Source organism: Mangifera indica, chromosome 6, assembly GCF_011075055.1.
Source record: "Mangifera indica cultivar Alphonso chromosome 6, CATAS_Mindica_2.1, whole genome shotgun sequence".
Taxonomy (NCBI): Eukaryota; Viridiplantae; Streptophyta; class Magnoliopsida; order Sapindales; family Anacardiaceae; genus Mangifera; species Mangifera indica.
The window spans coordinates 9,782,739-9,801,920 of NC_058142.1; positions in this window are offsets into that span (position 1 = coordinate 9,782,739).

Genomic DNA, 19,182 nt, shown 5'->3' on the forward strand with positions numbered 1-19,182 from the left:
TTTTTTTTCTGTTGGGGAAGGAAAGGGAAAGATAAAACATTGTGAAAACTTTAAGTAAATTGTGTTCAACTCATTGAGTAAATTTTTTATAATTACATATATTGCCAATTAATTTTACATTTGCTTTGACAATCTTCCCCTCATTGTTGTTGATACGGAGGACTATTTCTCACTCGTGTTGCCTTTACTTGCAACATTAAAGCTTACCAAAACTTATGCCTATGCATTTATTATTGTCACTACTTTTGCTTCGCCCATTTGTGCACCTTATAGACCCATATCAATGTGCCTCCATGTGCATTCTAGCCTTCAACAATTGTAGACTTTGTTCCTGTACCATGACATAATTGAAAAGAAAGGAAGTATCTCTCTATTGAGTGAGATCAAGGAAGAAAATTATTAGGGGTTTGAGGTGCCTTAGATACCTACCTGTTGACAAGTGGCTCTTTAGGTCCCACATCGATTATTTTATTTTGTTTGTATTTTACCAAAGATTATAAATAAAAGCCTTGGTTTTAATTCTAAGGGGGTGTTTGGTTTGGATAATGTTTGATTACTAAAATAGAAAGATTACCTTGAAGATAGATTACTTAGAAGATTATTGGGTATAAATGATTACTATGTTTGATAAAATTTGATATGTATAAATAATTATTGTGTTTGGTTAAAGATAATAAAAGATTACTAGTAAAAATTTACTTAAATGTCCTTGAATATAATTATTTTTAAATATTTTTTATATTATTTGTCATATTAATTAAAAATAAATTTATTTTTATCTCAAAAATTAATAAATAATAATTTTTCTATAATAAACTCAAGATTACCCCAGTAATCTTCAAATACCTAAGGTGAATGTGGTAATCAGATTACCACCTATATTACCTGTCACGTCAGCATTGGTAATAAAAGATTACTGTAATCTTTTATTACTGATAAACTAAACAAGGGAATAAAAGATAAATTACCAAAGTAATCTTAAAAACTCTCAACCAAACGCACCCTAAGATCATCCCAAAAAGTTATCGTTGTATTAGGAGAATCTTATTATTAGAGATTTCTAATGGTTTTATTTTTCCTGTGTAACTATTATTTGAAGATGGTGAAAGTGATCAGTGGCACTGGGGACATAGGTGCATTTACTGAATCTCGTAAATTCTTGTGTTTTCTTTTATTTTTCTGCATTCGCATATTTTGAATTATTTGTTTATTATATTTTAATAGCATAATAGTTGTGTATTTAAGTTTTCACTGTATAACAATTGGTATCAAAGTCTAGGTTTAGGACAATGAGTACCTATTTATATGTTTATATGCATATCTAGGAAAATATTATCAATAAGACTATAATAGTCTAAAGAGGCTAGATTTTAAGGAAGTTGTGTCCCTTATAGTTTTTTCTGGTACATATTTAATCATTTTAAACACTTACTACTATCTTAGGTTTTGTGAAGTTTTTTTAGCTATTGAATGTAATAACTTATAAAGCTTGGTTATTAAGAAATTTGTCTATCAAGTATATCTTAGTAAACATAAATGGTATTAACATCAACAAAGACAATCGTGACAACCATAAAAATTGATGTTAAAAAATTTGATGGTCAAAACAATTTTGGCATGTGGCAATGTGAGATGATGGATGCCTTATGTCAAAAAAATCTTGATATAGCTCAAGAAGAAAAGAAACCAAAAAAGATGGATGAGAAAGAATAGGCGAGGATCAACCACCAAGTTCATGGTACAATTCATATGTGTCTTATTAGAGGGTAGAAATATCCGTTTATGAAAGAGATATCTGCAAGTAAGATGTGGAAGGCATTAGAAAATAAGTATATGAAAAAGGGTAATGTGAATTGACATTATTTAAGGAAGAGACTATTTCACCTTTAATTCAAATCTGTTACAAGTATAAGTGATCATATTGATACTTTTAACTAGTTGATAGCTGATTTACTAAACCTAGATAAAACCTTTAAAGATGAAGATAAGACAAAACTACTATTAGGATCCCTTCTTAAAGAATTGGATCATCTAAGCATTACATTGCTTCATGGAAAGAAGATTTTAACTTTTGATGAAGTATGTGTTGTTTTAAATAATAATGAAATTCGAAAGAGAGATTAACAAAAGAATGGAGACATGACAACTAAAGCCTTTATTGCAAGAGGACGAAGTCAAAGCTGTAAGCAAGAAAGAAAGGTTAGATCTCAGTCAAAGAAAAGACCTAGTAAAGATGAATGTGCTTTTTACCGATAAAAGGGACATTAGATGAAAAATTGTTTGAAGCTACAAAGAAAAGATAAAGGGAAAAGTAAAGGAGCTCTAAATGCATGTGTAACTGAACCTGAAAAAGATGAGTCAGAGTTTGTTCTAGTCAATCTATCATCAATGTTGAATTTGGATGAGTGGATCTTGGATTCAGATTACACTTATCATATGTGTCCACATAAGGAATGGTTTTTCAATTATGAAAATCTAAATGGTATAGTTGTTTTCACAGGTAATGATAGCCCTTGCAAAACAGTAGGGATAAGTTCAATTTGTTTGAAAAGTACGATATGTATCGTAATTAAAAAAACCTAATTTCTTTAGGAGCTTTGGAATCCAAAGGCTTAAATGTGATTATACAAAATATAATATTAAAAGTTATTTCTGATGCCTTTGTTGTAATGAAAGGTATAAGAAATAACTTGTATTATTACAATAGTGGTATAGTTTTTCAATCAGCGGTTGTAGTTTCTAAGAAGGATACAGATTCTGAGATAACTGGACTTTGGCATATGCATTTGGGACATCTAGGTGAAAAAGCCTTATCTAGTTTAGTGAAACAAGATTTATTGAAAAGAGCAAAGACCTACAAATTGGAATTTTGTGAGCAATGTGTTATGAGAAAATAGATTAGAGTAAAATTTGATATTACAATTCATAATACTGAAGGTATTTTAGATTATGTTTACTTTGATCTGTGGGAACCTGTCAAGACAACTTCTTTAGAGGTAGGTGCTACTTTATTACTTTTGTTGATGACTTTTCAAGAATAGTATAGGTATATGATTTAAAGAAGAAGAATTACGTATTAGGTGTTTTCCTGAAATGGAAAAAGATGGATGAAACTTAGACAGGTAAAAAGATCAAGCGATTAAGTACTGACAATAGTGACGAGTATACTACTGATCCGTTCTTAGAAATTTGCCAGGCTGAAGGTATTGTACATCATTTCTCAATTGGAAAGAACCACAATAGAATGGGGTGGCAGAACATATGAATCAGACATTTTTGGAAAAAGTTTGATGTATATTATCCAATGCTAGGTTGGGCAAAGTTTTATAGGTTAAGGCAATTACATTTGCAAGTCATCTCATCAACCATTTACCATCCACTACAATTGAAGGCAAAACACTCCTTGAGGTATGGTCTATAAAACTTGTTAATGACTATGATTCCTTATAAGTATTCTATTTTACTGTTTATTATCATACGAAGAAGTCTAAGTTAGATCCGAGAGCCAAGAAAGCACTTACATGGGAATTAGCTCTAGAGTAAAGGGATATCATCTTTGGTATCCAAATTCAAAGAAGATTGTTCACAGTAGAGATGTTACCTTTAATGAATAAGACATGTTAAGAAAGGTAACAAAGAAGACTAATGGCACTCAACAGCAGGTGGAGCGTACTCCACAATAAGTGGAGTTTAAGAAAATTACATCAATAAACCCAACCAGAGTTGTTGAAAATAATAATGACACTCTAATGGTAGTACAAGATAATGAAAATAGAGAGGTTTCAACCTAAGAACCTCAACAACAATAAGAATAAATTGCATCACAAAGGTAAAACGAGAAATACATAAACCTACTCGACTTGCTGATATAATGGCTTATGCAGTTTTAATTATAGTTGATGATATTCCTTTAACCTATAAAGAAACAATCAGAAGTTCATAAGTTGAAAAGTGGAAGAGAGTCATGGATGAGGAATCCCTTCAAAAAAATGAAACTTGGGAGTTAGTTCAACTACCAAAGAACAAGAAGACAATTGGATGCAAATGGGTGTATGTAAGAAAGAAGGATTTCCTAACAAAAAAAATGTTTGCTATAAGGCAAGATTGGTAGCAAAAGGCTATACTCAAAAGGAATGGATTGATTTTAATGATGTTTTTTTCTCCAATTGTTAAACATACCTCTATTATAATTTTACTAGTCTTGGTAGCACAACTGAATCTTGAACTAGTTCAACTTGATATAAAAATCGCGTTTTTACATGGTAATTTGAAAGAGGAAATTTAGATGACTCAACCTGAAGGATTCAAGATTACTGATAAGGAGAATTGGGTTTGCAAACTAAATATATCACTTTATGGATTGAAATAGTCACCAAGACAATGGTACAAGCGATTTGATCAATTCATGATGAGGCTTAGGTACACAAGAAGTAATTATGATAATTGTGTATATTTTTGTAGGCTGCAAGATCGGTTTTCCATTTATCTATTATTGTATATTGATAATATGTTGATAGCTTTTAAGAACCAAGAAGAAGTTAAGAAGTTAAAGACATAACTTAATCAAGAGTTTGAATTGAAAGATAGAGGAAAAACCAAAAAAATTATCAATGTGGAGATTAGTAGAGATAAAAGAAGAAGCAAAGTTAGTTTAACTTAGAAAGGATATCTGAAGAAGGTACTACAATGTTTTGGCATTTCTAAGAAGTCAAAACCCGTAAATGCCCTACTTGCTCCTTATTTCAAGCTTAATACATCCTTATCTTCATGTATAGATAAAGAATGAAGATATATGTCATAAGTTTCGTATTCCAATACAGTTAGTAGCTTAATGTATGCAATGGTGTGTACAAGGCCTAACATTTCACATACAATTAGAGTTGTGAGCAGTTATATGCATGATCTTGGTAAAGGACATTGTTAGGCTGTGAAATGGATTCTATAGTATTTACTAAAGACTATAGATGTTAGTTTGGTATTTGAGCAAGATAATACCCTTGGTCAATGTGTGATTGGTTATGTTGACTCTGATTGCAATGTTGATTTGGATAAACATTGATCAACTACTAGTTATGTCCTTACACTTGTGAAAACACCAGTCAATTAGAAATCTACCTTATAGTCTACAATTGCTTTGTCTACTATAAAAATAAAGTATATGACAGTTATAAAGACTGTAAAGGAAGCTATTTGGTTACAAGGATTAATAAAAGATTTAGGTATTGTTTAGAAGCCTGTCGATGTGTATTCAGATAGTTAAAGTGCAATTCATTTGACAAAGAATCTGTATTCCATATACGGACTAAACACATTGACGTTCGACACCATTTTGTGTGAGAGATTATTAAAGAAGGGAATATACAACTCTTCAAAATTGGGACTATTGAGAACCCTGCAGATGTGATGACCAAGGTATTGACAACAATCAAATTCAATCATTGTTTGAACTTGATCAACATCCTGTAAGCTTGAATAGTGTCGAAAGGCACATTGGAAGTCGTTACTGAAGAAGAAAATATATGAGAAATTTGGTGGGACTTGCTAAATCACCAAAGTGGAGATTGTTAACTAGTGGCTCTTTAGGTTCCACATTGATTATTTTGTTTTGTTTGTATTTTACCAAAAGCTATAAATAGAAACCTTGGTTTTAATTCTAAGATCATCCCAAGAAGTTACAATTGTATTAAGAAAATCCTATTATTAGAGATATCTAATAGTTTTATTTTTCTTATGTAACTATTTTTTGAAGATAATGAAAGTGATCAGCGGTACAGAGGACATAGATATATTTACCGAATTTCGTAAATTCTTGTATTCTCTTTTATTTGTCTATATTCCTATATTCTTTTTTATTTGTTTATTATATTTCAATAGCATAGAGATTGTGTATTAAAGTTTCCGCTGCATAACACCACCATCCTTACAATTTATGGCGAGTCATATGGGTACTTGTGCACACAATCAATTGTGAAACCATTGTTCCACCTAATTACACTCAACAACACCTCCTTGCCTTATTTTTGTTATGACCCACACCTCTCTACATAGGATTCTACCTTTTTCACTTTTTTTAATTTACCGCTAGTAGGGTATAATTAATCTTTAATTAACTAAATCTACAATGATCTTTTAACTCTTTTTATATTTTTTAGTTTTTATCATTATTAATTAGGGATAGATAAAAAAATGTATAATTTTTTTAAGCAAATTGTTATTAGTTTAAGTGAAGATGAATGGTATTTTTTGTTTATTCACTAACTTTATAAAAAAAAAAATTGACAAGTTTGATTTACAAATTTAATAAAAGCATGGAAAAGTAGACTTTTCAAATTTAAGAAATGGAAATTGTCCTTTCACCCAAGTTCAGGGGGGAAATTCTGGTGTGAGATGGTCACTTGGCTTCAAATTCACCACTCGAATCATGACTTAATTAAAAGAGGTTGGTGGGTTCTTTACTAACTAATTAATTTGTGGGTGAGATTTTATAGAATAACAAATTAAAAAAAATATGGATAAAATTTCATTTTACTTTCAATAATTTGCTCTAAATGCATATTTTAAGGTTACAAATTAAGATTAATTGAGTTGAATTGCTATGATAAAAATTAAGAATATGAAGCATTTATTTTAATATGAGTGTGCTGGTTAAACTTTAATCAAACTACGAGATAAGTACATGCTAATATGATAGTTAATAAGGTAATTTTAAATCTTTACCACTTTCTAATGCAGGAAAAGGTTAAAATTATAATTTGAATATTGTATTACTTATATGTATCGATCACCATCGTAAGCAACTTAACGAGATAAAAGGTTGAACAATAAATGTAGTTGTACATTACTTTCGCGGTCCATCTCTATCTCTTAATCACGATTTGTGTATAATTTTAGGTTTAAAATAAAGCAAAACACTATTTTTCACCCAAGTTTTAGTCTAATTTCAAAAGCATATATACAATAGTTAAAAAACTCAAATACTTATATATAAACAAACTTTTGTTAAAATTTTTTATTAGAAAAAATGATAAAATCATTATTTTCTCTTAAACCCTAAAAATTTATAACATTTTTCCTTCTTGGTTTGAAAAACTAACATTTTTCCCTTAGAATTAAGTTTTAAAAAGTAACATTTTCTCTCCTTTAAAATTTCCTAGCGAACAACGGCTGCTCTCTCTCTCCCGGCAATGACTCTTCCTCTAGTGCCTTCTCTCCGTCTAAAGTCCTCTCCCTCCGATTAGATTTTACCTAAATTCAAAGAATTCAAATGAAACCCTTCATCTAGATGATGACTATGCATCCAAACCAAGGGGTTGTCATCTCTAGCGTCTACCCTTGGTTTAGAAGCTTTGTTATCGTCAACGATTTGTCTAAACAATGCTTTCGTCGTTTAGACAAAGGGTTTCGTCTGAATTTAAAGAATCAAAATGAAATCCAATTAAAGGGAGAAAGATTTGGATGGAGAGAAGGTGTGAGAGAGAGAGCTATCGTCGAGAGAGAGAGAGTGGCTATCGTTCATTGGAAAATCATTGGGAAATTTAAAAGAGGAAAATCTAATTTTTTAAAACTTAATCCTAAGGGATAAAAATATTAATTTTTTTAAACTAAAGAGAAAATTATTCTAAATTTTTAGGGTTTTAAAGTTTATAGATAAAATAATAATTTTATCCTTTTTTTTAATAAAAATTTTAGTAAAAATTAATTTATAAATAAATATTTAAAATTTTTAATTATTATAAATATTTTTTATAGAAATAATCTTTTGCCTTTAAAAATGCGCCCACTAGTAGCATTGCATAGCAAGAAATGAATATGTACATTCTCCTAGAGCCAAGCCAAGTTAAAAGCACGAGAGCCACCGGCTAGGGTTCAAGGGAAGGAAAAACTAAGATGACTTGGTCAAGTGGGCAGACAAGAACACGTCAGGTGGATAGGATTGAAGTAATTGTAGATCTACCAACACTTTGAATTTCAACCAGTTTTATTAACCACAATAATGTTGGAGTTGGACCCACCATAGTGCTCCAAGAAGATAGGGTAAGATTTCACCAATTAAATTTCAAACCAAAATTGCTTAAATTGTTTTGGAAGGAATGTTGATGTGGACGTATCAGATAACTCATAGTTTGATGTATTTTAGGTCTATAAATAAATATATATTTGAAATATAATATTAAATAATTAAATAATTTTAAATTAAATATAAAATAATATTTTATATATAAATATATTTATATATTAAAATATGAATATGTATAACATTATTCATTATAAGAAACCTTATTATTATTATAAAATTTAATAAGCAAACAAAATGTTAATTATAAAAGCATATCCTTACACATCATATGATTTATGACAAATATTATTTGTTCCTGTTTGAATTGAATATTTCTCAGCTAAATTATGCTTACTCTTTCAAATGATTTATCAATTATTGGTTTTGGAAACTAATAATTAAAGGATTATACTTTTTAATTTTAGTTTGCTCCCTTTCTTTTAAGCAAGACTTTCACCAACTATGTTGCCTATGAGAACAACACACACACACACACACACACACACATTACAATAATGGAAATATGATAACTAATTAAATATCTTGCAACTAGCTTGAGGGTCATCACATATCCACAAATTTTGCAATAGCTTTGGATCACAAGTTCTTACAAATGGACCCTAGAGTACCCTACTGACTATCCTTATTTTCGGCCAATTAAGACTCTTCTAGGTTTGAAAATTATGGACTACATGCCTTTTCTATGAATTTGATAAAAACTAGTGTACACTTACCCATAGTTGTTGTTTGGTTAAGCTGATTATTACTAAGTCATTTCCAAAGCATAATTATATTTAACAATTAATGATAATAACTAAATAATTTTTCAACCTCTAGCTTATAATACATTTGAGACTTAAATATCATGACAAGCGATTAGAGATTAAACGATATCAAATCTATAATTAATAAAACCCTCATTTGTGGTTATTAAAGGAGGGATCCATCCAAATTCTATGATACTACATCTTCATAACGATCATTTAACAAAAAGTTAACTTCCTATAAGCAAAAAATGATGTTTATATAAACATAACTTTCTCTCATTTTAATTCCAATTATAGGTCAAAATCCTAAATTAAGGGAGTTTTATATATACTTTTCCCTCTAAAAAACTTGTATATAAGGAGGATGGAAAAATAAGAGACCAAAGATATAATGCAATACAATATATAGTATCATATATCACTCTTGTTATTTTTACACTTATAGAGTAGTAAGAACATCATGAACGCAAATATTTTAATTATTAGGTTAAAATATCTAAAAACTCTTTTGTCTCATCTATTTCTTTTACCTGACTCAATTTTTTTCTCTCATACATCTATAACAGACTTACTTAAATTTTTTCAAATTCTAAATTACATACATAAGCTGGTTATGAAAAATTGCATCAGTAATAATAATGTTAATTTTTATTACAACAAATATGTAAGTAAATCACCTTGTAAATAACATAATTACAAGGTTTAATACACCCTTAAAACCAATTTATAAGAATGCAACATTTTATCCAGAATGAGGTTTGTTTAATGTGGTGCAACGTTAATGAATTAATGGATTTGAATATCAACCCAGTTGGAGTAACCATCAAACTAGCTAGTCAAACAATTGGGTCAATTTGCTCAAGCTACTGTTTTGCAAAAGGACGAGCATCACGGGTGAGCAAAATACCCAATATGGATCAGAATTGTTAGGTACCCATTTTAAGTCTTACTCAGGACCTACCAACCCTAAGTAGGTTTTGGTTCCAAATTTTGTAGAACTAAAAGTGCTAAAGAACTAAACTAATATGGGAATGGCTAAATCAAAACAACTGTGGTAGCCATGATTTTTCATATCAATACAATGGTTTCAACTTTAAGTCGACTTGTTGATGCCATTGGAATTGCTAAAAACACACCTTGATCATTGGTAGAAACTGTTATTTTATATTTTCTTCAATTGTTGTGAAATATATATTTGTTTTCTTGTTTTTTAATGTTTTTAATGGGTCTATATCAAGCATCATACAAGGCAAAGGATTCTATAGTTAGTTTTGGAGGGTTCTTCTCATTCTTGTTTTAGCCTGTTGAGATACTAACATCAATGTAACCTTGTAACCTTCACTTAAAAAATTTCTCAAAAAAAATAAATTAATTGAGTTAATCTTGGAGGGTTCTTCTCATTGTTTTTATTAATTTTTTACTTTAATATTAAGTTATTAGTCAAGATATTTTTTTTTCCAAAGAAAGCTATAACTTAGGTGAATATGCAATGTTTGAGAACTTTTCGTTTCTTATTAATCAAAATAAATAGGAATTAGAATATTTAGTAAAGAATATACAATTTATATACTCCACATTACCAAACCACAATTCTATTTGATTGAATATTATTATAATATTTATTTAAACAATTTATTAGCCAAATTAGTCGGGGTTTAAGGCAATCCTTTCACCAGATCAACACTCAATTTGAGTATGAAAACAAAGTTTTGTTGTTAACTGTAGAATTCATAAAATAAACTCACTTTAAAAAGATTAGTTAATTAAAAAGAATGTCTTAATAAACTACCAACCTACCCAATACTCAATGTGAGTAGTATCCTAACATATATTGAAACGAGTTCTTATTGAAAATCAAAATATCAAAATATGTTAGCATAATATTTTTGGAATGAGTATTATATCAACATCATAATTATTTGGTCCCCATATTCAATGTAGCTCAAAATTATGTGTACCTTAGATTCAATTAATGGTCCCATATGAAACATTTCTTGCTGTTCACCGTGTAGACTGATCCACACATAACCCAATAGTAATTATATAATTGCTCCAAATAATTTAGTTTGGTTAGGTAAGCTATGATAGTGAAAGCTAACATTAATTTATTATTTTTATTATTATTATTATATTAAAAAAATAAGTAAATTTGTTCATCTATTACGTCAAGTTGTTTTCTTCCAATTGCTGTCCTTAATTTAATTTTTACTTTGTGTCTCATTTCTTAGAAAAAAAGTCACCTATGATGTGGCCTTGATTTCATCAATATTCTTGACTTTTTGCTTCTCTTTTAATTATGACTTTGACTCGGACAAAATGTTTTTGTTAAAATATATTTCAAATATATAATTTTTTTAAAAATATTTTAAATATATAATTTTTTATATTAAAATATGTCATAAATATATAATTTTTTATATAAATAATTTTTTTCTGTTATATATTATTATATATTAAATAAATTGATTTATATTTTCTTATATAAGATGTAAAACTTATATAAATTTATATAACATTTAGATAATTATGTATTTTATAAATATATTTTGTTTATATTTTATCATGGCACGTATTAGAACTTATATATACTTGTATACCCAATTAGTGTAAAAATAGTCTCTATACCCCTTAAGCTGTAAACCTTTCATTTTTTTTCCTATCACTACCAAGACCCCTTACTTTTGAGATGTTTCAGTTTCTCCTAAAACAGAACATGCCTTCTTAACTGTTCCTAGTATGGTTATCTTCTCCTTTTCAATGACAGTCACATATGTTCATGTCTCCTTTCTTGATGCTAGTCTTTCTTTTCAAGTCACCGACCTTTTCTTCCACGACTATTCCGCTTTTCTTGGTTGTGCTCTTTTTTTTTTTTGGCTAAAGAAGAGTGTCGATGACTTTGTCTTCGTTGCTCTAGTCCCTCATCTCAAACAGTTTGTCTCAGTCTCGCTACTTGTTGGCCACAATAATGTTTCTCTAGTAATTGCATCTTCGATTATCTAGTACTTGTTAGTTTTTTTTTTTTTTTGGGTTGATGTCTGCTGTTTGGTTGTTAATTTGGAGATCAAATGTGTTGTTTGGTTGTGAGGGATTTAGATTATCTTGGTTGGCTCTTGTTTGGCTATGAGCATAAGATTTTGGTTGATTTTGTTTAATTGTCACATTAGTCTTAGTCTGGTTATAAGCTTGTTTGAGTTTTAATTGGGTTATACTATTAAGTTGATTTCTTATTAACGATTTATATATTATTTAGAGATATTTTTACTTTGGTAATTGGTTATTCCATGGAGAAGATAGATGTTTTACATCCCTTTAGTACTATTCTTAATGGTACCAATTATGTTGTCATGGCTCAAGAGACGTTTGGGTTCTTTAAAGGCCAAAAATTATGGTGTTGTATGACTAGTGATATACTTGGCCTTATCAAAAGTCAGGATATGAAGATACCAAATATGTTGAGATACTTGAAGAATGGAATAGTAAAAAATTATCATATTATTACTTGGTTCCATAACACTTATGCCCCATCTATCAAATTACAATTCTAACATTTTGACACTACAAAGGAAGTTTGGGATTTGCTTTCGAAATGCTACTCTATTACTAATACCATTCATTGATTTCAAACTTTACAGTGATCTTAGTTACATGCATAAAAAATCTAGTCACTTTATTAATGAATTCTTATCTAAGATGACTGCTCTATATGATTAGTTATCATTATCTGAACCTAAATGACATGATGTTTATAGTGTTGTGCTATGTACAAAGGAACAAGATCAATTTAGGGTTTATCAATTTACAATAGCTTTAAATGATGAATTTGAATCTATAAAATCCTTTTTACTACATAGGGATACTTTTCTCGATCTTGATATGGTGATTACAAAATTGTACTTTGCAACTTTGAAGTCTAGTCAATCTATACTGTCTACTAACACAATTCTGGCTACTGTTGCCTATTCTTTATCTCAACGTAGAGTGACCCAGTAGTAGCTATCACAAACTAAGACATGTTGTTTCTAAATGTTTCAAGTTGCAAGTTAAATAAGGGACTACGAGGACTAATCAAACGAAGTCTTAGTATGGTAAAAGCTCTACTTACAACACCACTGATGTTGTCATTGAGGGTTTGTCTTTTAGCATATCCTTTACTTTAGATGAGCTTCTTAGTCAGATCGACATTGATACTTTCAAACAAACCTTACCTTTACTTTATTTCTAGTACCTTTACTTCTTTAGACTTGTTTGTCACCTTAGGTAATTCTCCATCTTGGTATTTTGACTCTGTCTGTTATAATCATATGATTGTTAATCTTCATTATTTTAAATTTAACAACACTATGTCATACCATCCTATTATTCATATTGTTGATAACTCTTATTTGTTATCTAGTCATATTGGAAATATCTTAACTCCCACTTTATCTTTATCTAGTGTCTTTTTTGTTCCTAAACTCTCACTAAATCTTATTTCTATTGGTCTAATGTACACTTTTCTCGTAATGGTTTATATATGCAAGATCTATAGACAAGACATATCTTTGGATCAGCCATAAGGTTGATTATTTGTTTGAGCTAACATATCTTCAATTACCTTCGCAAACTATGTCTATTTCCCATAATAAGTCAAAGTATGCAACCTTTGTGTCTTCCTTAACTTGACATTCTCGTCTTAGTCATGTTTCTTCCTCTCGCTTAAAGTTCTTATATTCTAATGGTCTTTTAGGAAATGTTAAACATCAAAATTATGATTGCAGTCCTTGTGAATTCGACAAATATCGTGTTTTACCTTTTAATAATAGAACCTCTATCTCTTTTACTATTTTTGACCTTGTGCATATTGTTATTTAAGGACCTTCTACCATAACTACCATGAGAGGTTTTATCTATTTTGTGATATTTTTTTTTAATGATTACTCTCGATTCACTTGGATATATTTTATTGAAAATTGTTCTTAATAGTATGAGATTTATACAAACTTTGTTACTCTTGTGAAAACTCAATTCTCTTATACTATTAAAACTCTTTGAACAGATAATGCTATGAGTATAAAGATGCTAAACTTCTTACACCGCTCCCTCAAAATGACACTATTGTTCATAGGGCTTGTCCTAGTATATCTCAATAAAATGGTTGTGGTGAACATAAAAACATACATATTCTAGACACTGTTCATACTCTCTTGATTTTAGCCTCTAGTCCTAGACAGTTTTGAGGATAAACAACAATTACCATTGTATATACAATCAGTCACATCCCTACTATAATGACTAATAACCAAAGTCCTTATGAATGTTTGTATAGTAAACTTTCTAATTACAATATCCTTCATGTCTTTGGTTCTGCTTGTTTTTTTTTTCTGTAACCATATGAACGCTTAAAATTATAACCTTGTTTTGGGCTATGTTTAAGGCCTATTAGTGTTGGGATCCCATCTCTAAAATGTTGCCTTTTGGGAACATAAAATGTTTTCTACTCTTTTTTATGTTTGAACTCTTTAAGAAAAACTCTTACTACTTCACCAATCTATCTATAGAGTTGTTTCATGAGTCATCTTTAAATAACATTAATAAGAATCCTTCTCTTAATCTTTTTTATGCAAGATAAATAGATGATCACACCACATCAAGATTTGAAACATCTAGCTTATCTATAGATGCTATATCCCAATCTAGTTCCATTTCTCCCATTAATAAACCAACTAAAGTATGTCAACCACCACTTTATCTTCGTGATTATCATTATTACTCTACCATGATTTCTTTTTATGGACCTTCCTCTTATAAGAAAGCTAGTGTTAATTCTCATTGGCAACAAGCTATGAAAAAAGAATTGTAGGCCTTAACAAAGACACATACTCGGGATTTGGTTGACTTGCCACATGGTAAAACTGTTGTGAGATGCAAATAGGTTTACAAGATTAAAACTTGTGTTGATGGTTCCATTGAGTTATATAAAGTTTGATTAGTGGCAAAAGGGTTTACTCAAGAATATGACAATGATTACTAGGTGACTTTTGCTCTAATGGCTTATCTCACTTTTGTTTGGAGTCTTATAGTTGTTGCAGCTGTTAACAAGTGAAAACTTTTTTAGATAAATGTGAAGAATACCTTTTTGAATGGAGATTTTTCTAAAAAAGTTAATATGCGACCCCTACGTAGATATAATCACCCACCTAGTAATGTTTGTTTGCTTCGAAAAGCCTTGTATGGACTCAAACAGACTTTTAAAGCATGGTTTGCAAAATTTAGCTCCATCATCAGCAAGTTTGGGTTCTCCTCTTGCTCTTATGATATCATAATTTTATTCACAAAACTGATAAAAGATATACTCTTATTATATGTAGATGATATGATTATTATTGGTGACGATTTGTAAAGTGTTACTAAATTGAAACAATCTCTTAGTAAACAATTTGAAATTAAGGATCTTGGACATTTAAGTTATTTTCTTGAGATAGAGGTTACGTCAAATAGTTCCAACTAATATTTATCTTAAGCTAAATATGTTATTGATCTTTTGTCTCATGTTAGCTTGATATTTATCTTAAGCTAAATATACAGATGAAACCATTTTGGATAATCTTACTTTATATCGACAGTTGGTTGAAAGTCTCATCTATTTGATAGCCACTTAACTAGACATAGCATATAATGTTCATATTGTTAGTCAATTTATGGATGCTCCTCGTACTACTCACTTTGCGGTGATTCCTTGTATCCTATGATATAAAAAGAACACTTTGTTCCATGGTCTTTATTTCTCTGTTCAATCATCATTAGTATTACGTGTATATTCTTATATTGATTAGGTAGGTGATCCTATATATGAACATTCTACTACTAGTTATTATTTTTTTCTAGGAGATTCTTTTATCACTTGACACAATAAGAAACAAATGATAGTTTCTTGATCCAGTACAAAAGCAAAATATAGAATACTTACATACATTACTTTTGAACTGGTTTGGTTACAATGGTTGTTATATGACATGAGGGTCTCTTAGTCCAAAGCTAAAAACATTTATTATGACAATCAAAGTGTTATTAGATTGCCCACAATAATGTTTTCTATGAATGTATTAAACACATTGAAATTGATTGTTATTTTGTTTGTCATCATCTTGTTAATGACACCCTTTATTTTACTTTCATACCTTCCATTTATTAGACAGTAGACATCTCCACTAAGAGCCATTCTCCCGGACGATTTCATGACTTACATTACAAACTCAATCTAACAAATTCTTTGCAAATTTAAATTTGCAGGGATATTAAAATATATAACAAATATATCATTTCCTACATGTTAAAATATATCCTAAATATATGTTCCCTATATTGAAATATATGTTTTCCCCTTATATGTTATTGTATATTTCTTATATTGATTTATGTTTCTTTTTATAATATTTAAGACCTGTATGAATTTATGGATCATTTAGACAATTGTATATACTAAAAATATAATTTATTAATAGTTAATCACTTGCAATGGTTAGAACTCAAACATAAGACACTACTATTGCAAGGTATGAGTCAAACTACCCATAATTCTATATAGATATATATATTTATTTTAAATTTTATTTAATATATTTTAATTGAATTAGATTTTACAAAGAAAGTAAAAATTTTGCATTGGCACCAAACTATAATATTGTTTAAAAATAAATAATTTTGCAATTGTTAATACTTGGGTTGACTCTTGACAATTGAGGGGAGAGAGATCCAATCATCAAACAACAACACTGTTTGGTTATACGTATAATGTTGTGATTTTTATATTAGCAATATTAATGTCATGAATGGGAAAGACTCGGACCAGGTACGAAATCATTGCTTTAATTACTTAAATGTTGGAGCTACCAAGATTGATTGTCAAATTAAGAATTTACTGGCAAATTGACATGTTGTAATAATATATTGACGAACAAAATTAAATTAAACTAGGAAGTAAGCAACGACGGACCCATTTGAATATGTCAAATTGATTTCAACATCAAGGCATAGTGATTTTAACTGGGCTACCTATGTTGAATCTTGGACTTTTCTACTGTTGAGAAATCTGTTCAATTTTTCAAAGTAGCAACAGAATCTGGCCACAAAATTACTATAATATTGAAGTTATTGAAGTGTTGACAGTCTAGCCAGCTAAATTATTTCATTTCACAATGTGTCCTAAAATATCATCTTCTTAATATTTGTCAACTGGGTTTTGCTTATTTGAGGCATATAATTCTCACTTTAAATGTATATGGTTATGCTCATTTGTGGCTTTGGGAAACTTGAAGTTGAAGGTTTTTCCTCAAACTATTGATCTCTTAATTGACTATAAAGTTCTACTTTAATGATCTATTGATGTTTGCTATCAAAATCACTTGACCCAAAAGCTTAAACTCGGAGATTGTAATACAAGTGTATTTAGTAAGGATTAACTTGTGCAAATATTCTTCATCCAAACCAAATCTACTTTGTTTCAAGAATTTAAGTCTTCTAAACTGAACTCATACACCTTGGTAATGTCTCAAGTGACAAATATGACTTCTCTTTTTACCTTGAGGGCTGGCTGGCCAACCCTTGTTATTTTGAGCTTTAAGTTCAATCGAACTTTCTACTTATAGCAATAGCATGGCCTCAAGGAAAGCCCAATTTAATTAGGCCTTTTACAAAATAGTTTTTAAGCTTCAATAATAATAATAATAATAATAATAAAAAGATTAAAGATGTTATATGAGATAGACATCAACATTGGACTTCACAACACTCAACCATCTCACATTGGCAATCACTTTCCAAGTTCAACGAGTAAACCCTTTGAAGTTTAATTATTCAAATATCAACTTCTTTTATTATGTTCCACGAGAAAACAATATAAACAATGATCTCTAGAAACTGATATATGAAAATCTTTTATTTTGACATAAAATATCTCATATATTCTTTCTAAATCATCATAAACACAAAGGATAATATTTTATATTTCATACTTTATTTTGGCAACTTGAAATAAGGCTTAAATGCAGCTACTTAGAAATTGAGGTACATAAATTTGCTAGATTTGATCTTATGATAAAAACAAGTGGGCTATTTGATAAATTATCCCTTAATCTTTTTCTTCTTTCAATGAATTCTTTAATCCATTTGTTTATGTACAAAGACATCATCTCCAAGCATCAAAAGATGAGGTCAAGATATTTCCTCACATGTAAGTTAAAACATAAGATGATTTTTACAATCATTTTAAGTTAAAATTGATGAATGAAAACATAATCTCCAAACTTTTTTTGGTGTTACAAAACTCATCTTTAATATGATATTTTAATAGTTGTGTGGGATTAACAAGTTAAGTAAAAAATTGTAATAAAATTATACGTATTCATTTTAAGTACATAAGTTGGTACATGTTTAATGTATGTCACTAAGTGATCGAATAATTTTAAATTAAAAATAAAATAATATTTAATTACATAATAATATATTATATGTGTATGCGTTTGTATACCCAAAAGTGGGCATACATAAGATTAATATAAAAATTGTCTAGTCTATTTAGTCAACATGAATGACTTGTCAATTTGAGATGATAAGTTTTGGGTGTATTTATAAATAAAAAAGGGTTGTGAGAACTTATCTTATATGATAACCCTATTGTTGATTACATAATGCAAGCAACAAAACTTGCGAGGCATTTCATAAGTGATGGAGAAATTATGTGAAGTTTATTGCTAGTGGGGACCTACTTTTATCACAAAACTTTTTTTTTTCAATTTCTTCTCATTAAAACCAAGAAGTGATTCTGGGAGTGGGTGCTTTAACTCTGTAGTTTACCTCTCACCATCAAGCCTAAAGGCAGACAATCGAGCCTTTTTGGTGAGTTATGCGCCCTGATTTTTAAATGCAACTGCCTCATTTGTGGGGTCATGTGCCACGTGATGTAGAGCCCATTTGCCCACCCAATCAATATATCCACAGCTAGTTTTGGTATTTGACATCCCCTGATCTGTCTAGCTACTTCTCTGACCAGCGCTGGGCCCATTTCACCCATGTGCTAGACACTCAAGCAAAATTGGGACTTACGGCTTATTGATAGAAAAATTTTGATAAGAAATTTAAGCCACACAACTAGATGCTGATAGCAGCTAACACCCCTTTTAGCCCTATCAAATATAACCCAAAGGTAACCGTAAGTGAAATTCTCATTTAACTTCCCTAGATATCCCTTTGATATGACATTTAAATAATTTGATCAGAGAATTACAGGAATGAATATGAAATGCTTTCTCTAGCGTGGGATCTCTCAGGACATATCCTCATTGATACCGCAAAAGAGATTAAGGAATGTCTAGGGATCAAAAG